Below are 26,497 nucleotides of genomic sequence, written 5' to 3'. Positions count from 1 at the left end.
CTCAGTGTGAGGCCTTCACCACTCCAATGACAGTGATGATGTCAAATTCAATTCTTTATAACCTGAGGTGTCCAGCTTAGTTGTAAATATTTGAGCTGATTGACCTGGCTTTTTTAATAATCAGTAAAAGTCTGGAGTATTAGTCAGTTGCCTAAACAAAATGTTTCGTGCCATTTGAGATGTCCTGGAGTATCCCAGAGTTTCTTTCTTCTTCTAAAAGGCATAAGACTGCTGTAAATCCTGTGGTAGCTACTGTCTCTGTGCAGATGTGTGTTGTAACTTACAGAATTGGAACTTGTGCTGCATGTTACTGAAGACTGCTAATTCCTGTTCTAGCGAGTTTGGCAAAATGTACACTTTTTCATCATGGCTTTAAGTGTTTATTTTCCATAAGAAATTGAAATAGTTACCCACTAAGTGGCCAGTCTCTGTACTTAGTTTCTTCAATTACTTAAATCACCCTATCTTTGTAATTGCAAAAAGTTCAAGATCAGGTGAAAATAGTAATTCTATTTCCATGGTGTTCTTGTCTTAAGTAATTTTAGTAGCTATTCTCAGCACAAAAGTGCCATGTTTTAAATAATCCTGTCTTCTCATATATTGTATGGGCAGCTTGCATGTTTAAATGCAAATTCACATGTACTTCAAAGGTCAGTATTAAGATATGAACTTGTAAGAATTTGTATCAGTACCTTCTTAGTGATATATTTTGGTCCAGACTTACATGGTAGAACAAAGCCTTTACCCTGTACAAGCCTCACACTCTGCTGTCTGACATTTAGGACCTTCTTCTGAAAGGCAAGACTTGTTAACTGGGCTCCTTAAGAGTTCATTTTGTCTGACTGCTTTAAAGGTTATTTTAATCACCAATACTAATCATACCTTAAAAAAATCAGCTGGACACTGTACAGTTGTTTTTAGGTTTTAAAGGTCTAGGTTTTAGAGCAGAAGAAAATGGCTTGCATCTTGCTGCTGCACTAAGTTGGATTTCAGGCATCCCATGAACATTGCTGAACTGCATCACACTTGGCATGGACTGTGGAGACTTGTCAAAGAGGACCAGGCACCAGGTGTCCACCAGTTCTTTTGATTTATACTGTTCTTATGTGTCTGTATTTTCTAAATTGCTATAGAGATTTTAGCCCCTCTGGGGCTGGAAGCCTTGTAAAAACATTTTCTCTTTGAGGTACAGTGTATAACTTGTTTCAAGCTGAGACAGAAATACAAGGAGAAAATTGCTTCTAGAAATATGCTGCCACTTCAGAAACCCTGAAGTGTTGTTTGATTTAGGCTCGTCTATGCTAAAATGCAGTAAACATTAAGAGGGTAGATCTAGATTTTTTTTATTATTTTATTTTTCTACTTGAAGCAGATTGAATTTATTCTAATGGTTCAGGTAAAGGTGAAGATGAAAACCAGAAGTGATTTAAGAAAATAGTTCAACAATTATCTGTATGGGAAGCAGCATTCCAAAAGTATTTGTTTAGGTTCTGAATTCTTTGGGATCAGAAAAAGCATCTGTAACATAAAATAAAGAGTTGACAAATATTTAAAAGTTTTATGCCTTTTTAAATCAGTACTTTTTAAAAAGTAATCCAGGTAATTAAGTCTTGGAATAATTTTTCTGTTTCCCTTCACGTACTGAGTGTCTTATTCAGACAACACATTGCCAGTTAACAGATTCAGATAGCAATATTCATATCTAGAGAGACAAAACAAGTTACAGAACATTAACCACGGAAAGCTATAGAATTTGACCCAGTGTACATAATTTCTGAATTAAAAGAAGAAATATTTGCTGCTGAATTGCTAAATACTTTTAGATGGGGATTTCAAAGTTATCTGGAGCTGTTATTCCACAACTAATTAGTTTCTGCAGTGAAAAGAGCATAGTTTTCTTCTGCCAAATATGTTGTTCCTACAGCATCTGATGATATTGACATTACCAATTACATACCATTCTAACACACTTGTAACGCACCCATATGTCCAGTTGGCCTCTGTTATACTTGCCCAAATCAATAATTAATCAGGACTGCATCATTTTCAATAAAGTTCTCTTGCTTTTCCAATCAGAAAGCAGTAACGATATGTCAAAGTTTATTCTACAGTGTATCCTTTGAAATGGCACAAAAAAATGTTCAGATTCTTTTGACAGAAGTGTTTCTCTCTCTGTTTTTAATCCTCTGTAGACACTGTTTTTCTACTAGGTCTGAGGTTAAGGATTCCTCTACAGAGCAGCAGATTATGTTTTGACATTTGCAGTACTGTAATCAGTCTGCATCTTAACTAATACACAATCACTGGTTATTTGATATGTTCCAAGAAGATCAATAAAGCTGGTGAAGGGTCTGGTGCACAGGTTTCAAGAGGAGCAGTGCAGGGAATGAGGGTTTTTTAGCCTGGAGAAAAGGATGCTCAGGGGGCACCTTAGAACTTTATACAACTACCTGAAAGGAGGCTGTAGCCAGGTGGGGGTCAGTCTCTTCTCCCAAGTAACAAATGACAGAATGAGAAGAAATTATCTCAGGACACCTATTCCAGACCCAATTATTTATGTTATTCTAATCTACAAGTCTGTGATTTTATTATTCTAACATCTTAGAAAACCGAGTAAAATCAACTCTTAATATTACCCTTGAAAGTAATATTTGAAGGAATATAACCTTTTTTACTTTCATTTTTTCCCCAACTTTTTGGCTTTATCCAAAGTGAGTCCAAGGCCTATACGCTTATGATGGATTTCAAATCCCAGATACAAAACAAATTCATGTTCAAAAAGGAGATTCATCTATATTCTAAACATAAAATTCTGAACATCCTAACAACTGTAATTTAAGAGAGAAACTATTGAACTTCACTCTTTTTGCCTAAAATCCAAATGCAGATTCTGTACCTGATACTTATTCCTTTATAAACAGATATATTTTAAGATATTTTATCTTTAATTGCAAACTTAAATATGCAAGAGTGGAGGTAAAGAAAGATTAAATTCTGTCAGTGTAAAAAAAAGGGGAAGTGTTTTTACCTCCATTCTTTATGATCATAGTAGTGATTTAATTTAAAGTTTTGTGGGTTAAATTTGGCTTACTGAATTTATTGAGATAAAGTAGCAATTCCACACTTCACCTTAAATGTTTTCTACTAAACATAACAGTTCTGTCAGCATCACTTTTTGTAGGATAGCCTGAATTCCAGAATAATTCCCTGAAATCCATCTTTGTTATCTCGTAATTGTGAAAAATCCTGCATATTCATTTCTTCATGAGCGTGTGTGTGTTCAGCTACCTACATTTTAAAAAGATCAGAATTTCAAGCTTTAACATTTCTTTTTGTTCTATGGCAATTGGGAATTTGAGTGTAAGAACAACATTTTACCTTGGTAGATGTGAAATTTTTTAACAATGGTGCCAAGGATGACTACATTAAGTAAAATCAAAGTGAATTCTTGCAGTTTGAGTAATGCTTAGCTGTAGATTGGATGTATTTATATAAAATTCCATCAGTTATTTTAACAGGGCAAGGCAATATTCAGAGCAGATGTCATTCTATGAAGCTTTGCACTGCAAAAAAGGTTGCAGAATTCTAAATTTGTTGGCTAACTTTTTTCTTTTCTTTTCCTTTTTTTTTTTTTTCAGTTTTAAACTGTTTGTATCTCAACCCACAGGTTTTCTCACTTTTACCCATCTGATTCTCCCTCCATCTCACTGTGGGCGGTACTGAGTGAGCACTTGTGTGGTGCTTAGCTGTTGGCTGTGGTGAAATCACTACATGTGAAAAGCAAAGATATTGATTGCTCCACAGATCCATAGCATTTAGATATAAGGGTCAATAACCTGAGTTAGAGCAGGGGGAGTTAGCAACAAGCAAGAGTGTTGAAATGGTCAGCTCAAAGACTTCTCTGCAATGAAAAAGTATAATCTGCTTTCACCACCAAACACAACTACCTGTAACTAACATTTGAGAGTCTCGCCCTTTTGGCACCAGCTACACATTATTTGCATTCATACAGCACCATAAATAAATTATTTTGTTTCAATTTCTTGAACAGTTCAAAGCTATGTAGCATGCATATATCTTTTTTTAGTCTTTGAACTTTTTTGAAAGCTATTTTAGACTGTCATTATCTTTCCCTGTCAAAACTGTCAAGTTGCATTAAAAATGAAATAACACATTTCCTTAGAAATATGGTACTTGTTGTTATGAAAAGGGAACAACTTGACCTTACTAATGGGTCAGCAAGAGCATTAGTAGAGTGTTTTCAGATATGGAAATATACAGAATATTTCTATGACCTTTTCAGACTTCAAGTTCATATTATTGATTGAGATCACAATTCAAGAAATACAGAAATTTAATAAAAGTAAGAAAAAAAATCATATCTGTAGCTGAAGTTTTAAAAGAAAGCAAAATGCTTAACCAGCTGAGGTCACCACCTATGTATCTGTATTTGATGAAATGCTAAATTAGCTTTCAGTAGTGAACCACCTGAGTAAATACTTTTTCATTTTGCTTCACTATTGAAGTTCCCCTGCATTATTAGTGGAAAGAGGAGATATGATTAAGAGCTTAAAAGAGGAAAGTTTATTTTTCTCTTCCATTCCATAGCCATAAAAGCCATATAAAGGGCATAAAGGTATTTGGTTTAGTATGTTATAAAATATATTTTTAACTGGAAAAAAAATGAAGAGCACATCTCTATATTGCTTTTCATTTTTAGACAATGGGGTCTAGTTCATCCTTCAGCAGGCATCAAATATGCAAATTTTTTATCTGAAGCATAGCTTTTATTCCATTTTAGACTCATGGAAAGACAAGTAATTAATAATATAAAAATTAATTTCCAGTCTTCCTTTTGTCTCACCAGTAAACAATTAATGACTCAGGCTGGACTTTTAAAACATATCATGAGCAAGCAAAGTATTTTACTTATGATGTGTATTAAAGAGTATTTTATATGCATATGTTGATATTCATAGAGGCAAACATACCTATATAACACACTATAGAGTATGCTTTATATATATATATATATATGTGTACATACACACCTATATGCTATGGCACAGACCATAACTACAGTGAGAGACATATCATACAATCATTAAGGTTGGAAAAAACCTTTAAGACCATGCAAAGAAAAGGAAAAAATGTGTCATGTTATTAAGCTTAAAAAGAAATTGCTGCTCAGTCTTTCAGTCCAGGTATTAGAAAAAGAAATGGCAGAGAAGTGACTTTTTTCAGTGCTGTAGCTGAGGTAATGTGATGTATTCACCCATATTAAACCTTAATTTGCAAGGTGAAAATGCTCCTGTTGAAGCCAGTATAAAATACATTGGGCATCTGCAGGGGTGGAGTGGAACTGTCCTCATTCACTGTGTGATTATACTGAATAAGCAATGACTCTTTCAAATCTGCCGTGTATTCCTCCTTGAAGTTCTGACACGCGTAACCCTAGGATGATGGATAGTATATTGGCTGTGGTTGACTACATTGGCAGGGCAAGAAACACCAAGACAAATTTCAAAAGTGCATCTACAGTCAGTCTCCCGAGACAAGATCCACTTCTGAAATTCATCTTTATTTTCAAATTTTTTTTAAATAAAATAATTCTATGTTTGTATATAAAACTTCCAGCACCCCAGAAACATAACTCCAGCACCCCAGAAACATGTAATAAAACAATTAACAATTTGCAGGTATGTAAAATATATGTTTTATCTGTGCTTTTCTGCCCCAAATTCTAAAAAGAAAGTATTTTGTAAGCCTGCTAGTCACTGCTTAAGTGCCAGTTCCCTGATGGAGATTTTCCAGAGCTGTATGTACTACAGTAAATTCAGAGCTGTTGGAAAATTGATAGGAAATTCTCTGAGGACTTCAGTCCCCAAAGGAATTCCTTTTCAAGAGCAGGTATCGTGTGTCTCCTTGGAACAGTGATGGCCAGAATGGATCCTCAAAGTAGATTTGGGGGAGACAGATAATAACACAATAACCAAGTTCTAACTGGAGTAATGTGCCGACCTAACCATAATGTTGGACAAGGGCTGACTCAAGTCACATATGGAAGAAGCTATTCTCATTAGCTGGTATGCAAATATGGCTATAAATTATCTTATTCCATAAACAGTGGGCAGCCCAGGGACCACTGAGCTTTCCTGCTCAGCTGCAGGCTGTATGCCAGGATCTCCCCCTGCGCAGGGACACCTCTCAAGGTTACTCTCTGAGGAACCACTCTTTGGGCACAACCAAGAAGCAAAACTTTACTCAATTTACAGAAATCTACACCTTGATTTTTGTCTAGCTCTCTTTGTCCTTTTCCTTTTCCCTCCTTTTTCCTAATGTTAGGTTATATATAATAGAAATACTTTTTACCTTTAAAATTCAATCTTCATTTAAAAAAAAGAGGTTGAGAAAGACAGTATCATAACAAAGGCTACAAAGAATTTTTAGTTACAAGCAAGAATTTCATTCTCTGAATTCAAAACTTATTTGTTTTTTTCCTTGATTCTGACTACCTATTGAATTTTCTAACATTGCTGAGGCATCAGCTGTTTCTTGTTTATTTGTGCTGCAAATATATAACTACAGCTTTTTAGGCAGTGATTACAGTACTCCACTGCAGAACTGTGATGAATAATCAATGCACTCAATGTGGAGCTGACTGAGAAACAGAAAAAGGTACTGTGAAAATACTGCTCTTTTTTTTTATATCTATTTTTTTAAATGTAGGTTTGAAGAAAACTAACCTTCGCAGGCTGGAAATGGCAACTACTTGAAACTTGCAAATGGAGCAGCCATTTTAGTGTACGGCACTGCCTTGATTCTAAGACTGAAGTTAGTTCTCTGAAAAGCTCTTGATAACTATGACTGTTTTGAAAAATGAAATTTTGTTTTGAAAAAATTAGAACCACTTCTGTTCTTTGCATAACTACTGTGGAAAAGATATGCAGGACCAAATTATTTATAATTCTAAAAGTAGGTCTTGTACTCAAAAACAAACCTCAATGACAAACAGGTCATGCATACCAAAAAACCAAAAAAAAACCAAAAAAAGGCAAATTAAAAAATATATTTCTGAATTAAAATGTATGTAAAATTTTGACTTACCCGAATTACTTAAGTAAACAAGGTTTATAGAATCAAGAATAGATCAAGATGTATATCTACTGGTACAATATTTTCGTCTCATTATCCTGGAAAAGAAAAAAAAACAACTTCTGGATTTAAAGCAAATTTAAAAGAGGTAAAAGGTACAAGACCAAAATAATTTTCTACAGTTTTATAATGAACAGCTTGCCAACAAGGAGATAGGCAAGTTTACTTCTAGTATTTTTAAAGTTTTTTTTACTTATAATAAAAGTTGAATATGTTGGTGTATCTTGCAAAAGGATGCTGGAAGTTTACATAGAGAAAACTCAAAATTAGTTTATTGTCATACTGTCAAATTTGACAGCTTTAAACTTTATTGTAGTTAATTTTCCTTATGTAAAGAGTATTCATAAAGCCAGACTGACTATGTATTGAAAGTGGCATGTACAATAAATAGCTTTCAGTCTTTTCCTGAAAAGCTGAAAAGATCAGTGCAAGTTTCTAAAAACAAAGTCATTATTTAAAAAAACCCAAAAAAACAAACCCCTGATTTGTTATGATCTATGGAAGTGCCTTTTTAAAATAATATACCAATGCCTTAGCGAGATTGTGATACAGAAACGTCTCTGATGAAATAAATAAAGGTGCAGTTGGAAATAGTGTCAGAAAAGAAGGTGAGATGGTTTCTACTGACAAATTGAAGTCCTACTAGAAACATTTATTTCATTTAAAATCAGTAGACGTTGTTAATGATAGAATATTAGGTGATGAAAAAAAAAAAAAAAAAAAGAGTTCCAGAGTCTGGTTTCTGATCCTGCCTGAAGCATAGAGTCATTGATTCTTTAGTCCAAAGCATCTGCTGGAACATAAGCAAGAACTCAGAAAGGGGAACTAAGAGAGTTCCCAGCCTAATGCACAAGCAAGTATGACTCCATATTATTAGCAGTTCTCAACAGGAAGGTATTCTAGTATCAAACTTCACTGGTTAAAGGACAAGGAGCAGCGTCATATGCTAAATCCTAGATCAGAATAAGTGTGAGATTCAAGCTGTAATCATATGCAGGCAAAGAGCTAATACACCTGAGGCAAGTTCAGTCAAAAAGAAACAAAGATATGTCAAACACTGTTACGGCCCAAGCAGCTGAGATAGAACTCAGTGCCCTTGAGAATGTGGAGGATTGGGATGAAATGGGAGAAGTGCCAGAAGAAAGTGAAGAAGAGATGGATTATCCCAGCAACCTCCCAGAAAAGTATTACAGATAGTATGAGCTGTTATCTCTCCCCAACCACTCGACGCTTGCATATCTCAGAGTTAGACATTGGTAAATTTAGACTGTAAATTACTTGTATTCACTTTTCTATTTGTCCTGAAAACTTGTAAACCCGCCTAGTTATGTACCCTTATAACCTGTTGTAGAGCCTTTGTTCTGGGCTCTTCAGATCTCTCTCCAAACTTTCTTATCCCCAATGTAACCCCGAATAAAGCTGAAGAGACCTCATCTCGTTCTCTCGCCTGAGTCGACTTCCAGAAGCCCAAATTCATCTCCTGTGTAGCTCAAGACAGCCCTTCTCCCCACTGAATGAACTTTCCTGTGGCATTTAAAGCACTTCTGGTTATGACTTCAGAAGTAGCCGCCACAAAACACTTTGACTGTTGACAGTTGTCCTTGGTTTGTTTATAACAGCTCTTTACTATTCATTCTAAGTGATTGATCACCTAAGTCACAATAGTTTCTGCAACCCTCTTTTGGATTAATGAAATAATTCAAATAGAAGAAACAAAGAATAATGAATAGTAAATAAACTCCAAACTTTGGTGTAAAACTCATGAGGTGGTTAAATTCCTTCCTTGAACTGGCATAAGCAATTTAATGAAGGTCACACAAAAAGCCTGTGACAAACTGGGACTGCTGCTTAATCTTCAACTAAAAGCCATTTTATGTTTTATAAAATTGCATATCACAAACTAGAAACTGTGGCATAAAAACTGTGTAGATCTTTTGATAGAGGTGTAAAATAAATTTTTTTTTTATTACGTTTTTAAGCCTTCTACTGTGGAAAACAGGTGAAGTAAAATACCAAAACCTGAAGATTACTGCCAAAATTCCACATATATTTTACTTGTAACATCTTATTTCTTGGAAGACAAGTTATTTATTGCAGCTTTCAAAATTATTCAAAAAAAAGAGCAAAATCTAATTTTAATGTCACATAATTATCATTTATTTTAAAATTATTGGTTTTCTAAAGGGAATCTCATTGTAAAATTTAGCTGAGAAAAGTGATATTTTTCAAAACTGAGTTGCTCTCCTTTTTCCTGTGTGATAGCTAAAGCACATTAGGCCTGAAAGATTAGTCATTTTCTCTCAAACAAAAAGATTACACATTATCATTTCACACTATATTTATTTGTATCATCTTTTACTACTACTTAGGAAATTCCTCCTTACTATCAAAAAGGAAAAAATCCTTGGAAATATTGAAACAATAGATGAACTAATTAGTATATTTTTTTACAAAATCATGGTTGTTGTTTGAAGATGTACTTAGGCTTCAACAATTTATAATTCTGTTACATAAAAATCATTACTAATAGTGAAAATACAGTAACTGTATATTTATATATATATTTTTAAAAATAATTTTCTTGTCTTTTGTCTCTCTCCTCTGCTTCTTAAATGCATACACAAAGCTCGGGACACAGAACCAGAAAAAAGTTAAGCTTATTGGGGGAAAGTTAATGGATATAATTAAGCAATTCCACAGAACTTTACTGCCTCTCATAACTCCCCTGCTTTTATGTTCCTAATTAGTTAAATTTAATATACTTTGAAAGCAACTCAGATAATTTTTTTATTTGCCTGTATAAATGTAGTCTATGGTGTATCTGCACCACCAAAATGTACAGCTGATAAATCAGATGGATATATAAGAATGGTAGCTTGTATAATTTTGTATCTATACCTTTTTTAAGCTATCAAATGGGAGAATTACATTTTCTGCTTATATTATTGTAGATGATAATTTACATTTCTTTTCTTATGTTAAATGCTAGATATGCTTCTGAAATGTAGCTGTTTGAATTAACTATATTTATTCCTTTAAAAAATCAAAAATCATCACATTAAAAAAAAAAAAAAAATCAAGCTGTTGAGAAGTGTGCACATCTGCCCTTGTACTAGAGGTGGACCTTTGTGAACTTTTCTGTGCACCTCAGTCTTTGTATTTCATTCTTCACTTACTGACCTTTAGGTTATGAAATACCATGTCCATCATTTCCAAATTAAATGACTCAAACAAAATTGGGTGCCATTCAATTACAAACTCCTACTTCCCTTCAGGAATCACCACAGCTACCACAAAGTCATAACAGGGAGTATGGCAAAAGTGGAAGTCAGGAGAACAGCAATTTCATTCAGCAGGTTATTATTCCGAGGGTGTTGGTCAATGTGGAGAAATTAGAGCATTCAGGGAGGTACAAAATGCAGCCTGGAGCCAGACGTGTTGTGCTTGCTTTGTTGGGTTTTTTCAGTTGATACTGCAGAGTAACAACAAATAGGCAAAATTTTCCATGCATTAACAAAAAGGGAAAGGAAGTTTCACCTTTTGAAATAAATAAATAAATGACTATTCCTTGAGGACAGAACTTTCTTTTTTTCTTATAATTTTTCTTTTGCAGGATACAGAATACAACTCTATTAATACCATGATTACATATCATCAGCAAAAGTTACACAACCAACTTATAAACTTCTTGGAAATAGAGATTAAGAGACTTTATGCAACAGTATAGAACATCTAGTAATCTGACGGCTCTAGGATAAAATCTATCTCTTTGAGATGACTGTTGTGACTTTATTTTTCTACCTAATAGAATATCAAGCAGAGTTTAGAGAGTCTTGAGAAATCAGATTTGAAAGGCTTTTTTTCATTATTATACAACGTTTCTGAGAAAAAAAAAAATTATTCTGTAGTTCAAAATATCAAAAAATATGGATGACAAGAACAATCTTTTTTTTACTTTCAGGTGTAAACTGTTAAAAAATAGTCACTGTATTTTCCAGCTACTGTGAAAGCTCTTTCATGTCAACTTCAAGTACTCAAGGATATTATTAATTCTAAGCTTCAGAAATGTTTCGGACATGTAGATTTTCTTGTTAGTTATTTTTCATCATGTATAACATTTTTATCATGTGTTAGATTATTTCATAGTGTTTAAGAACCAACAGTATTTTATTCAGAATTTTCAGTTCCTAAGTGTATCTTGGAACTTAAACCCTGTGTGCTACAGCCCTGAACTTGACGGTGCCTTAATTCTGCAACGAATTTTGCTTTCAGCAAATAGAGCAGTGAGGGCTCCATATGGAAATAGTGAATTTCACAGCTGAAACTCATCTCTGTTCTGCCTTTCAGCTACTAAATATAAAAGCTGTGAGAGTGTCTAACAGAAACATTCCTGTCAATGTATGGAGGGGAAAGTCAGTATTAAGTTAAAAGAAACTGAATTTCACTTGTAGGGAAAACAAAACAGGGTATGTAAGTGGGAGTAGGTGCAATCAGAGATGCTTACATGCACATAATTAAATACTGTTAGTTCAGAAGAGGCATAACCCAAAAAAAGTTTTTCTAAAAAGTTAGTAAGAACACAGAGAAGTCTTCTTATGAGATGGCATAAGCATTATTTTGAGGATGTTCTGTTGCAACTGAAGTAGCTATAGCTACCTTACAGATGAGCAGATTAAAATTTACAGCACAATATGGAATATACCTGTTTTGTAAAAAATGTGATATGCCTACTCTGAATGTTATTTTCCACTGAGTATCTTTATTTCTGATTAATTTAGACGGAAATATAGTAAGTGCCATTTGGATAACAGTTCCACCCAAACATATTTAAATTAGAAGAAAAATGCAGATCTAGAATTTTGTGGTAATACCAATATAAAAGTCACATTTCTGTAATTTTCTGTTTACTCAAACATGAGCTGAGATATAGATAATTGAAAGGTGGAGAGATAATAGAATAGGCTCTTTCATTATCTTAGTCTATTTATAGATGCATATAGGTATTAAAAATATCTAAACTTCCACTTCCCTTCCCCCCCACCCCCCCAAAAAGGAGTCCTGCAGCGAAGTACCTCAAAACTTCGTTAGGGTAGTATTTTTTTTTCCACTGTGGAGGTTACTGTAAGGCCCCAAAAAAAAACACTAGACAAGACTCTTAAAAGGGCTTATGGTTTTTCAAGCATTCAGAATTAGATACATGAGAGAAATGCTGACACAATATTCTTAAGAGCTCAATACAACAAATAGAACTTTACCAAAAAAACAGAGAACTTTGGCAAAAGTTTTAGAGCAGCATTCAAACATAAAGCATTTCAGAAAGTATTAACTTTGCCCATTCAGCTTAGCCAACTCCAGACCCATCTAATTTTAAGTTACTTGAAATTCCAAGAGAGAATTAGAAGAAAGACAGAAAAAATACAGAAAAAAACAAGTATAACGACCACTCCTCGTTCCAGAGGTTCAGCTGGTAGAAATTCCAAGGGGAAATAGAGGCAACACAGGTGCTTGCTGCATCTCATGGGTTAAATACACTTTGGCTTTCCTGGGCCCTTCCCCCAGGTGGGACTTCTACTTATTTGGCCACTCTAGGGATGGATTTGGGCTCCAGAGGCAGGTGTGGAGCATTGTCTCTGGTGTGCCAGGGATTGGCAGCCACTGCAGGGCTGGGATACAGCCTGGGGGTGTGGGGTGTGAGGAGCAGGGTATTGCCTCACCAAAGACAATGCCTGACCTTGCCCATTCTCCCACACACATGCACAAAATGTTTTGAGCCAGCAATTCTTCCAGTCCATGACAAATTAAATTTGTGTTTCACTGATATAGAAACAAAACTTTAAAGAACTGGTTTAACAAATGTCCAATAATATTTTAAATAAATAGCTTTCAAAAAGAGTTCTTGCACAGATATTGTCAGGTGCCATTATTTAAATTTATTCAGAAATGTGATATTTGATGTGCCTGTAGGTTGAAAAGATATTTGAGAATTTCCAATTCAAATCTATTGAATATATGCACCAATTGTGAAAATTATGCTGCTGTCTAAATAAAACTTATTCCAATACAGTAAAATTTATCAGAATAATATTCACTGTCACCCATGATATTTGCCCACTATAACTAATGCTTTCATACATGTTGAGACAGAAACATTGACTGAGGGGAATTATTCCACAAACTTCAAGCCTCAGGCCTTGTATCAAGCTCTAAAACAAGCTCAGTTAAAGTTCTTTGCTGGAACTGCAAAGTTTCCCAATCTCATTAATGCAACTGTGACTGTGATATGTCACACTTGAGAAATATGGTGCATATTGATACAAGGATTTAGGTCCAATGCTCATTAAAAGCAGGATGGTAACATTAAATAGTTGGCAGTGAAACCAGGAAATCCACAAACTGTGATATTTATAAAGTTAGCAATAGATTTTGAGCCTTTTCTGTTGCTCTTAGGTCATTGGTTCATTAAATATCATCATCACAAAATAACTGCTAGAACACAGACCCCAAAATAATACTGAACTTGTTATACTGAATATATTGGATTTAAAGGGAAAGAAGCTATGTATGTAATTTTAGAAACTTTAGATTAAGCTGTGATATTCTGTAAAGGGGGGGGTGTCCCCCTTTCTTTTGACCAAAATAATAATAAAATAAATAAAATGTAAGCTCAGTGTCAACACTGCTATCAAAATGCTTGGGATAATATTAATAAAATAGGAGCTGGTCTGAGAGCCAGAAAAATTGTGTGTGCTGTGGGTGATGTTTACCTTTAATGTACATCGAACAATTTGCAAGCTCAGTGTGTTAAGTAGGGATAATTAAATCATCATTAATTCATACATGTAAAAAAGTTGATGTCAAGTTAAAACTTTCTGCATAAGTGTAATGGTGTCTCAGAATATTTTCTCCACCTTTGCCTTGTAATGTAAAGAGATATTAACACATAAATGTGAAAATAAAAGTTTTTTACGTTAACTGGCCTTTCCACACAGTTCATTGATTTTATGCAAGATATTTCAGCCTCCAGAGAGTGACATAGGTTAAATATTTCCTTCCATTTGCTTCTAGGGTCAATAATATTTTCAAACAAGTATGATGAAATAAAGTGCTTGTCCTGGATGTAAATATTGCTCAGAAAGGAAAATGAGTTGACGAATTCAGCTTTTCTTTATAATTTGATTCAGTGTTCAGAGGTAAGAGCATCTTGCTTTACAAATCAATGAGTATTAATTCTAATTCCCAGGGACCTATATGGTATATGTTAATGCACCTCATCTGGTAAAATGGCAACAGAGCCTGGGCTGGGCCACGTTGTATTTGGAAAAACAAGGCTCAAATCTTTCTATGTTGTACTTGTTCTTCGAGGAGAAGATTATAATCATAGTGTTTTGTTAATTTGATATTTCTTTTTGGAATTTTAAATGTGAAAATAATGTAAAAAAATGAAGATTTTTATTATTTCACACATATTTCAGAAAATAAAATATTTAAGGCTATGATGGTATCCCTTGTCATCACTGAATCTCTAGTCATTAGCGGTTTTTTGTTATGTTTTCTTGTTTTCCTGCTTTCTTGCTTTGAATAATTTATTCTATTTGCAATTTCATATTCTTTTTTCCTTAAACAGTCTGTGAATTCACACATTTAATTTCTGCATCAATTAATATGTAATATGTCTTCAAATATGGAATTTAAATATTTTCCCCACAGAAATTGGAGGCTGGCCTTCCATACTTCATTGGTAATCTCTTCATTTATGATGTGCAAACACTGGTAGCTGCTTTCTTTGCTAGTCATGCCTCTGTAAATGCTTGACAACAAGTTATGGGGTTAATCAGAAATTCTGAATGTCAAATCAGATTTTTTTTTATATCAGGGTACAGCTATTATGACATAGGTAACAAGAAATAATTCATCTTTGACATCAGTGACATGAATGAGATCTGCCTTTTATTCACTGTAACAATACCTCTCATCCTAAAATAACATTGACTGTTGTACTAGTAGTTCAATTCATTGCTGAAAAAATTAAAGTGGATGTATTTATAGAATCATCATGGATTACTTATTCATATCAGCATTTAATTTTGAGCAAATGAGCAGCTCTTCAACAAAAAAAAATAATATTTGTACAATTAAATTATCTGTTTTAAGTGTTTCCTTGTAAAAAACAAGTTCTCAGCAATACAAAATATCTCACCCAAATATATTACATATATACTCATAAAGTACATGGGATCCACTTCAACTGACTTAGCAGTGCACAACATGAACTTTGCATTTACACTGCTCTCCCTAGACTTCATTAGTGACTGCCAGTCAGTCTGTCAGCTGAGAGAAATGGTTTTTTCCAGAATACTATTCATCTGACCTAATTTAGGCATCTATTTTAGGGCAAGATGAATGATCGAATCCAAGTAGCTGTTTTTCTCCACTCATGGGAAAGACTGGTGATTAATGCACACAGTAGTTGTCTACATTTGATCAGAATACCACTCAACATATCTCTGTTACCAAATGAAGTGTCATACGAGAGGCTGAGAATAGCTCCAGATGAGCTTGTTAATATCATTAATAAGACAAGCAGCACACTAAAGAAGCAGTGTCTATTAGTTGGACCATGCAATAATGCTCTAATATGGCTACATGATCTCAAAAACCTGAAGCTTGCTTATTCAGAACTAGCATAATAATTTTCAAAGCAGTTATTCAACATAACACTACTCACATTTTATCATACCTTATACATGAAAATAAATGTGAAAAAAAGATAAATTATTAATGAATGGTTTATAAAACTTGAAAAAAACATGTACAAAAAAGCTTTTCAAAGAATATTCTTACTGATACAAGATGTAATCTTGTATTTCCATGAAATTTCTGTTATTTTAATTTGTGTAAGAATAGTTTAGGTTTTTGTTTCAGGCTTGTATTTATGAAGGTGTGTGATTTTGTTCTGCTTTGGTATTAATATAAGCAAAGATGTAAGATCAAAGCAAAGTGGCATAGCAACGTTACTTTTTTAAAAAATATGCAACTACACTATTTCACTGTTATTTCACATATATTTTCTTATTTTTCATATTTCAGATATAGTTCCGTGAAGTATTTATTTAAAAAGATAGAAAAGAAAATAAGAAAAATATTACTAATATTGTAATTTTTTTCTGTCTTAGTTGTTAAAAGATATTTGAAAGGCACTGCAAAATCGGAATTTGGGACAAATGCTAGTTAAAGGACTAAAATTCTTACTTTGCAATTATTTATATTATAGGCCATTTCACTGAAAGCATAAGAGCTATTTTATATAAACACTGGAATAAATAATAATGTCAGGTTTCATAGCTAGGAATTTTTTCCACACTATGTAAAAACATTATTTCAAAGTTGAGAAAATAATGTTGATGCCTTTGGGATCTATTTTGATGAAAAGTTCTTGATGTGAATTGTGGAGGGTAGGCATGACAAGCTCCTTTACAAAAAAATCTGTATCATCCCTCCTAAGCTGCACTGAGAAAATTCAGCTAGTACTTACTTCCATGGAATGAATTAACATTAGATATGATCAGATAAAATTGTAGAGGGGGTAGATTCTTTTTCAATTTGCAAGTTCCTGAAAATTGACAACTCCCTTTTAAAACAGAATGTAAGAAATTGTCTATCTTCTGTCAAAATTTATTCATTTAATAGAACATAGCTGTGGAGGTTTCACCTCCGCAAGTTGCCAGCCAGAGGGCCAGCCGTGGGGGCAGGGACAGCCTATGCTGTCTCAGTCATGGTGACAGGAAGATCAGCCCATGAGCCCCTGCGGCAATGTATGCACCAGCTAAGAAGATCATTGGCCTGGACTCCTCCCCTGCCCCTTCTCCATATATAGGTTGCTTCTAGACTGTTCCTCCTTGTTCTCCTCTTGGGTTGCACAGCATTGGTTGGTTTGAATTCTGTATCCTTCCCCTCTATGTAAAAATTGGTTGATACCCCTGTCCCTCTTCCTGGCTTTCCTGGTTGGCCTGCGTGCCAAACCACTCCCTCTCTCCTCCCCCTTAAAACCCAATGTCACTGGGTGCTCGTGGTCCGTCAGCCTTTTGAGACCAACTGCCGCCAACAGCTTGCAGCCTCCGGAGCTCCAGACCCCGCACCCATCCCCGCCTCCCCGCCCCGGCTCTCCTCCCCCAGACCTTCCCTGATGCACCTCTCAATAAACCTCTGGAGAACAGCAGCCTGCCTGATGTGCGTCCTTCTGCTGCCTCGCCTCCCCGCTTGCACCTCTTTCTTACAACCACACATAGCCACCTCTTGATTACATTAAGATTATAAATGTCTAAAAGGTAATAGTCCTAGCTTTAGTACCCACTAGTTACTGGTACTTAATCCATTTTACCTAAACCTGCTCAATGGGGTTTATAAAACATCATGAGAAAGACATCAAAGGCATCAAAGTTTACCCATCATTCTTCAAAGAGCCACTTGAGACACTAATATCCCTGTCTCTCAAGAGGAATCTTGAAGATTTTTCCTTCCTCCTGTACTCCAAAAGTTATTAACTTTGTCTGAAGGAGAGTCAGAATGGGTGATCCTATTACAGTCATTTCCTAAATCAAGAACCCACTACACTGATGATGACCCTTCAAATCCAAACATAATTCAGAATTTTAAGACAGCTATAACTGGTGGGTTAAAGTGGATTTTTATTATTTTTTCAAATGTTAAGAAAAAATGCAAAGCTAATAATAATCTCTACTGTGTCAATGCTCCTCCTAGTCTATTAAGCCTTGGTCAAGGCTTAGAGCTCCAAGTTTTTTTAAGCAATACTTAAAGCCACTTTAAATGGCACTTCTTTCTCTATAACTTATCAGTGCAATTCATGTTTTTAAACAGAAAAGATTTCTGACATTTTGTTATTCTTTCCCTCATCTTTCTTTGGTCAATATTCTCTCTTTTCCAAATATAATTTTCATCTCAGTCTGCTTTTTCACCACTTTAACAGGGATTTTCATGTGTTTTATAAATCTGTCCTAGATTACAATATAGATGTAGTTAAGTATTCTATTACCACCAGCTGTGGGCCATTAGCTGTTATCAGCTGCTAATGACCCACCCCTGATAACAGACAATGGGCCATCAGGGACCCACCTCATGACTCATGGACTTATCCCATTGTGGGATGCTCTGCCCAGGAGGGAAGAGCCAGGTGTTCCCACCTGGATATAACCTGGCCTTGGAACTGCCTGAGCTAGCCCTGTCTGCTGGGTTCCCAGAGGACAAAAGCTACTACTGGACCTTCAGCTGGAGACCAGATCTTCACAGGATCACCGCTTCAAGTGAACTACTTCATTTGGACTGCTACCACCACGCTAACAGGGTGTCAGGTTGTATCTGACTTTGTTAGTGCTTTTCCTTGTATTATTTCACTTATTTTTAGTTTTTCCTATTAAATTTTCATCCTGACTTGTGGACTCCCACTGGTTTGTTTTCAAACCAATACAAAATCTTATGTTTCGTTTTATATCTTATGTATAAAATATAAAGCTGAATTTGGAATAAATTCTGATAATTTGTGGAGGAATTTTGTATCTGAATTATGTCAGTAAGCTAAAGACTGGCTTTGCTATAGGCTTTATAAATCATGTAGAAAAACTTTACAATTCCTGTAGGACCTGTTATAATCCTTCAAGATGTTTTAAGAGTTTGCTGTGATAAAAATAAAATATGATGGTGGGAGTTCCTTTGCTCCCAGGATTCATAGTGATCATGTTTAGTAATACCTCTTTATGAGATAGATTTGGAAAAAAAGACACACAGCTAAATGGGTACCAACTCCTGCTGTCTATTCATAATGAATTAAAAAAATACTTCCAAGCATTTGTATTTTTGGAAGAAATTAAGGTGCCTAAACATAGGTTCCTAACGCCATTTTGATATACACTAAGGTTTCATAGATATCTGTATTGTGGTGGTGCAATAGATTGCCCAATTACACTGAAGAACAATATCCCACGTTGCCTAAGGTGACACTGATGTTTAGGCAACTGAAACTAACTTGAAGATTTCTCGGTAACTTCAAAACTCTTTTTTTTTTTCACAGCATAGTTTGAGTTCTGAGATTTATAGAACAATGTTCTGTCATGCTTTACTTTTTTTCTTTCTCCCTTTCTCTTTTTTTTCTTCTTTTTTACTTTGTTTTTTTTTTTAATGGGAAGTTACCTATACTTGTGAAATAATCACAAATCACAGAATGGATAATGCTGGAACAACCTTTTGTAGATCATCTAGTGCAAACACTCTGCTCAAGAAGGGTCACCTAGAGCAGGTTGTCCAGGGCCATATCCAGGTAGGGTTTGAAGACCTCCAAGAATAATGATCCCAAATCTTTCTGGGCCACTGCTTCCAGAAGCAAATAATTTCAAGCTGCTCCTTGGTGTAAAAAACTATTTTCCTTATGAGGGCCTGTCACTAGATATTTTGAAGAAGAGCCTGGTCACATCTTCTTTGCATTCTCCTTGCCAGTGTTTATACAAAGTAATAAGATCAAATCCTGAGCCATCTCTTCTCCAGACTGAGCAATGCCAGCTGTTTCTCCTCATGTGAATGATACTCCAATTTCTTAATTGTCTTTGTGACCCTTTGCTGAACTAACTGCAGCAGTTCAATGTCTGTTCTGTGCTGGAGAGCTCAGAAAAGGGCACAGAAGTCCAGATGTCTTTCATCAGCATTGAGTAGAGGGGAGAGAACAACTTTCTTTACTTTCTGGTAATACTCTTCCTAGTGCAACCAAGGAAGCTTTTGACCTTTCTTTCTGCAAGGACATAGAAAGTGACCTTCAGCAAAGGTGACCTCTGCTGGCTCCTGGTCAGCTCGTTGTCCACCAAGAACCTCGGGTCCTCCTCTGTAGAGCTGCTTCTAGCTAGACAAACCTGAGCACATGCTGGTGCATGGGGGTTATTCCTCCCTGGTGCAGGAATTTTCAATTCCCTTTTATGTACTTAATGAGGCTGCTGTTGAATCCCTCAAAAGCTTGTCATAACAGTCTAGTGTATCAAGCACTCTTCCTGTCCTTACATTATCTGGAGTGCTGAACATGCACTCAATCCCAGCATCCACTCCTTAAAGAAAATATTACACAGTATTTACTCCAATATTGACATCTGGATTACACACTTAAAATACATGTTTGTGATGCTGCTTTTTGCCTTGTTCCTTCCCATCTGGATCCTCAGTGGAGCCACCTCATGGTAATTCTAATCAAACCTGCCTCCAGCATTCTCATCTCCCACTATTTCTTCCTTGTTTGTAAGTATTAGGGTACAGCAGGGCAGACTCACCTCCCTGGCTATATGCATCAGAAAGTTATCATAAATGCATTCAAGAAACTTCTTGGGTTGCTTGAGCCCAGCTATGTTTTCTCTCCAGGTGATATCCAGCTGGCTCAATTTCCGAATAAAATCAGGCCTACAAACGTGAGGCTACTTGATACTGCTGTAGTGTTCAGGCTTGATGTTTCTTTGGTCAAAGCTCCTAGGCCTGCTTCCAGGGCAGTAAATCTCATCTACAGTTGCAAATCTGCAAGTGGAGCATCTTCTGATATTAAGTCATGAGCTTCTGGTCTTTACCCTCATAGGCAAGTCCTTTTCCCATCCCCAACAGTACAGATGCTACCACACCTCATTCAGCAGAGCTGGGAATTTAAACTCCTCTTATAACTGCAGGGTCTCAGAGAAGGTAGTACTGATTTCTTTCTGGTGATCTCTTGTGTTGCACAGACTGCTGAAGTTCTTCTGTAACTTTGTCATTTGATGGCTCAGATGATCCTCCACCTAACTCCCTAAGGCAACAAGCCCACCTGCTGCTGTTCTATCCAGACCTTGTGGTACATCACTACTATTGCTGAACTGCTTTATGCTGTCCTCAGCAGAATTGCTTGCTGCCTTTTCCGCACTCTCCTGCAAAATCTTATGTGAAAAATATCTTTGTTAACTGCACTCTATTAACAACTTACGGTTTCAAAGGTTTCAATTATTATTTTTTAAGGAGAGGCAGCTTGGAACTACTGTGACATGTTTTTCTAAGGCAACTAGGTGCTTGCCCTCTGCTTATGAGTTTGGGAGTACTTTCTGTATCACAAATTTGTGAGGAAGGTAAATCTTTTAATTGTATTTGTTCTGATCTTACTTTGGTGCTCAAGTCTCAGGCATATTAAATAGAAGTTGAGGAAAGATATTTACAAGCAGAGTTTCCCACCTATCTTGCTACATTCATCCAGCATGTGTCTGTGTTGCCATAAAAGGGATTTTCCATCCTTCCTTTCTATATCCATTAGTTCTCAATATCAGTACTGACATCCGTAGGACTGCAAAATTAATCTGATGATAGAACTCAATGGAATTTTTTTTTCTCCCAGTGGAATAGGAGCAACTAGAAACACAGAAAAAGTACAAAGGGGGTGTGTGGGCCTGAGTATATTTACAATGGCCTTGGTTTGTGTGACAGAAATAAAGTAACTATAGCCCAAGTAAGCACATTTTTTCCCCTTTTTCTTCAAAGTCATATTTTTCAACTCACACTGCCTGAACAGCAGTATAAGGATCAGATAAAAGTGACAACCCATTGAGAAGTCATTGACAATTTATACAAGAAATTCACTGGCCATTTTAAATCTTTCTGTCGTTAAAATTTCCCAGTGTGACCTAAGAGGGACAATTGAATTTGGAGTTAATATTAATGGAATGCTGAATTGTAAAGTAGTGTCTTGTTATCACCAAAGTTGATCTCAGACTACCATCACAAAACTTTCTTTAGTGCAGAATGACTTGATCCATGTCATGTCTCCTACACTGATTACTCTCTAGACTATTGTTTTCATCCCAGTCTTTCTTCCTCCAGCATTATGGAGGAGTAGAGCACTCAGCAGCAACAAGAATTGAGACATTATAGAGTGTGTTATTTGTTCTTCATTTTCCATCTTCTCAGCCCTCTGTAAATTTTAGGATTCATGTATTAATATGTTAATTTTCTTCCCTCAAAGTTTGTAATCATATCCATACAGGAATCAAGTAAAGCCTAGGACATTTCAGGGACATAAGAGGAGAAGACACATTCCAATATTGTTTGGTTTAAATAAAGAAAAGAGAGAAAATTTAAATGCTAAACAGACATAATAATACCTAAGGAAGAAGTATACAACAAATAGAGACCATTTGAGAAACGAGTGAATGATCTTGCAATGCAAAGAGATAGAGAGCAATGCAGGACTGTTTGGAGGACCACTTGAGTTCAATTCTGTAAGCTGCTTTTCTAAAAGGAGGCTAGGCAGAAGTCCATTCAAAAAACCCCACCAAAATTATTTAGATCCCAAACTGTGAAAATGAGAACACAGATTTTCTGTATAGGAGACAGGTTAGATGGTGCCAGAATACCCAGAGTAATATGTGAAATTTCCACATTTGTAAAAATGTTATTAGATTTGTGCTTGATTCTTACCTAGCTAAAAAACCTACTTAAATTGTCCCTTATGGATAAAGGTTTTCTAAGAAGTATAAACCTTGTCTGCCACTTTTATATTATTTTATTGATATTAATTCAACCACAGGCAAATAATTCATTTGCAAAGTGTACATGCTGGTTCACTTGCTCTCTTTGAACTAAGGATCCAAATGATTTCAGTAGGAATAAATGTTGAACACTTCAATTATGAAACCTTCTGAAATTCTCATTCATGCAAGATAAGGTACATTTTTAAGGTGTCTATCATAATGAGAACATATTATACCTGAAACTCACTGATTGGCATTGCTAAATAATATACATGCTGACTGTTTCTTCTGATTAACTCATTCCCTTTAACAGCTATTGAGAACACGCAGTGAAAATGTTCCAACCTAACAAAACTCTCAAGCTGCATTTCCCATCTGCTTATCACTGTCTTCCAAAGGACAGCTAGTTTTTATTCTGCTAGAGTATCTGAGAATCCAATTCTTATTTCTGCTTGTTGGAGATTGCACTTTAGAGGAGGATTTTAAGAAGTGAAGATTACACACATGGGACTACATTACTGTCAGGTCAAGTAAACTAATGATGTGTATTGAATGGCATTGGCAGGACAGAGGGATCAAGGATAAGTCACAAAATGCTGAGCTGTTGGTAATGGGAAACACTTGGAGAAATCCTGGTGTGGTGGTTTTTTTTGGGGTTTTTTTTTTTTTCCTTTCAACCCTAATTTCTCTATACTTCACATTAAATCTCCAAGGCTTTAGCTGTCCATGGAGACAAATGATCATTCATCAGGGAAGACTCACTGCATGAAGTCCCACGAAACACTATTTTTTTCTTCTTTTGATCTCCAATACCTAAAACAAAAGTCACTTGTAATTTGTCAGTTTGTGGTCAGTGTAGAGAAAAATGCAATGGATATAAAAGGAATATATGTCCCTGTATTGATTTGCATTTGACTATACTTTGTGACTAGTTCTACTTAACACAATTTACAAGTACATTTAAATGAGATTCTTCTGTTTAGTTTGCATTGTTTTTCAGTGAAAGTGGCTATGACATGCATTATTTTGAATCTTCTGCATTGTGGTTGGATTGTGCAAGGCCTGAGCAAATGCTGATGATTCTATGTGATGATTCCACCGGACTTTTTTTGGAGGTTTTGGTAAATCAGTCCCCTAAAAAGCTAAGCTGTAAATACAATAATTTGGTTTTGAACATTCCCCACACCAGGCCCTAATTGCACAAGAGTTATTCTAGAACTGTGTTGATATATTAGAACCAAAATTATGGCTGAATGATTTTATATTAGGGAAAAGCTCTAGCTCTGATGCTAAAGACAAATTATTTTTTCAGAAGATGACTAAAAATGTTGATATTAAATTAATTTGAAGGAGACGTGTGGGTTTTAGTAAAATTTAAAGGAAAAAAGGAGAAAGAAAAGATACAAAATAGCTATCAGTAGAATCTTTAATTAAAGAAATATGATGAAAATCATAAATAATCACAAGTGGAGCAGTAACTCTCTGAAATTTCACTGACTTTGTTGCAAATATCAGACAAATTAAAAGCTCAGACTGACATCCACAAATATTGCTTTATATTTATTTCCATTTCATTCCTATACATCTCATTGCACCTTGCACTATTCCCTTATATTTTTCACACTGAATATCTCATCTTAAATTCCTGAGGAGACATAAAAAATATGTACATGTAGATGTGAATCTAGGTCTGCAAATCTAAGAGAAAAGTTTTCATTCAGGAGAGAAAGAAGTTTTTAAAATCTGAATGACACACATGCCGTTGAGCAGTAAGTCTCTTTTTCACATGATACTGAAGCTTCTCGAATTACATGAGCAAGCCTTAGTCATCTTTATGGAAATTTATATTTAGACATTAGTTTAAAGGAATGTGGTGGGCTGGCCTCAGCTGGCTGCCAGGTGCATCCCAAGCCATTCTATCACTTTCCCCTCACCAGGAGGAGAGAGAGTGGGAGTGGGATAGGACAGAAAGCCCATAGGGTGAGGTAAGGACAAGGAGATGGCTTACTAATTAAAATCATGGCAAAATACACTCAACTAGGGAAATTCAATTCATTGCCATTTAATTGTAGAAGAATTGGATAGTGAGAAATAAGAATAAATCCAAAGCCACTTATCTCTCACCCCTCCCTTCTTAGGTTCAACTTCATTCCCAAATCTTCTACTACCCCCCACCCCAGGCAGAGCAAGGGCATGCGGAATAGAGGTTATGTTCCGTTCATAACACTTAATTTCTGCTGCTTTTTCCTCCTAATGCTCTTTTCCTGCTTTGGTCTGGCTCCTACAGAGCCTTTTTCCCTTCTAGCCTGACCTTGATATATGCAGAGCTGTTTCTCTGACATTTTCTCACATCTCTCTCCCAGCTGCTGTGAAGCATTTTTTTACTTTTTAAAAAATGTGTTATCTCAGAGGCATTACTGATGTTGCTGATTATCTCAGCTTTGTTTAGCAGTGGGTCTGCCTTGTAGCTGGCTGGAACTGGCTCACATGTGAACAGCTTCTGGCAGTTTCTCACAAGAGTCACCTCTACGTTACAAACACCTCCTGCTAGCAAAACCTTGCCATGTAAGCCCAGTACAAGGTATTCATCCCAACAACAAATTTACCTTCCCTCAGGATAAAAAACTCATGGCTCTGTTAAAAGATTGTTTTCCAAATATTTTTGATTAATGCATTAAAATGGCTGAAACATATATATGTGAAGTAATAACACGGCTACAGCAGAGTTACATAAATAAATAGCTCCAGGGGATTGCACCTGTCCTGAGCTTCAGGAATGATTTTTACAAGTGTCAATTTCAGTATGTCAGTGTTTCCTCTTTTTTGATTACATTGAAACATGATCTAGTGTAGATAGCTAGCAATGGAAGTATTACTCTTGAGATAGAGGAAAAAAACCTCAATGTGGATCTAAATGTAATCCTAATTGGGGTCTTGGAGAATGTCAGTTGCATAATATGTAACCTTACAGAGTTTAACAAAGGTGGTCTCCTTCCCTCTGATGTCAGTAAATAGGTATTACCAGCCTGAACACAATCCATAAATTAATATAATCTCCTGAAAGCCCTCATGGAAAGTAGGATAATTCCATTCAGAAGACACTTGAGAGGGCCACTAGGCCAGACTCCTGTTCACTGCAAAGTCACCTATGAGGTCAAACTATGCTGTACAAGGTTTTGTCCTTTCAGGTCTTTATAAGAGTGTGTGGAAGGAGAGCATGTCTGCTCCCTTAAAATTATCTGATTGAAGACTTTGTCAAATGTGGTTGTAAAGAAAAGGAGAAGGCAACACATAAAAAACATACAGAGACATAGCTCTTACAGGCAAACAATATTGGAGACAATGGCAAGAAACAAACCTGGTCAGTCACAGTACCTTACAGGCTATTAAAAACTCCAGAAACAGGTCTCGAGAAGATCACCTGCATTTTATAGCTGAGAAGTGGGACCTAAAGACATATAAGGAGTTGGGATATTACAGTGAAATTAGTAAATCTGGGCAAATTTGTAAAGAAATGTGCAGTGGAAGAAAACTGAGAAGGAGCAAAGAGGGAACAGACAAAAAGATATATCCATGTTTAAAATTAGGACAGTCAGTACTCTTCTCTGGCTGAGCCTTGTGTCTGATCAGCACAGTTTGTCCTGTCTTCTTATTTAATCCTATTTCTGCATAATCTCACACTCTATCCTGCATGTGTCTGAATGATGCAAGGAGTAAGTGCCAGTGTTGGCAGTGCTAGCTTGTAGAATCTGCTGTGAAGTAAATGGGGATCTTTAGCCTTTGGACACTGGGGTGGGAATGTGACTGTTACTTAC

This window comes from Lichenostomus cassidix, chromosome 1, assembly GCF_008360975.1.
Source record: "Lichenostomus cassidix isolate B80296 chromosome 1, HeHo_3.0, whole genome shotgun sequence".
NCBI classification, from domain to species: domain Eukaryota; kingdom Metazoa; phylum Chordata; class Aves; order Passeriformes; family Meliphagidae; genus Lichenostomus; species Lichenostomus cassidix.
Note: the sequence above shows the minus strand (reverse complement) of the source record.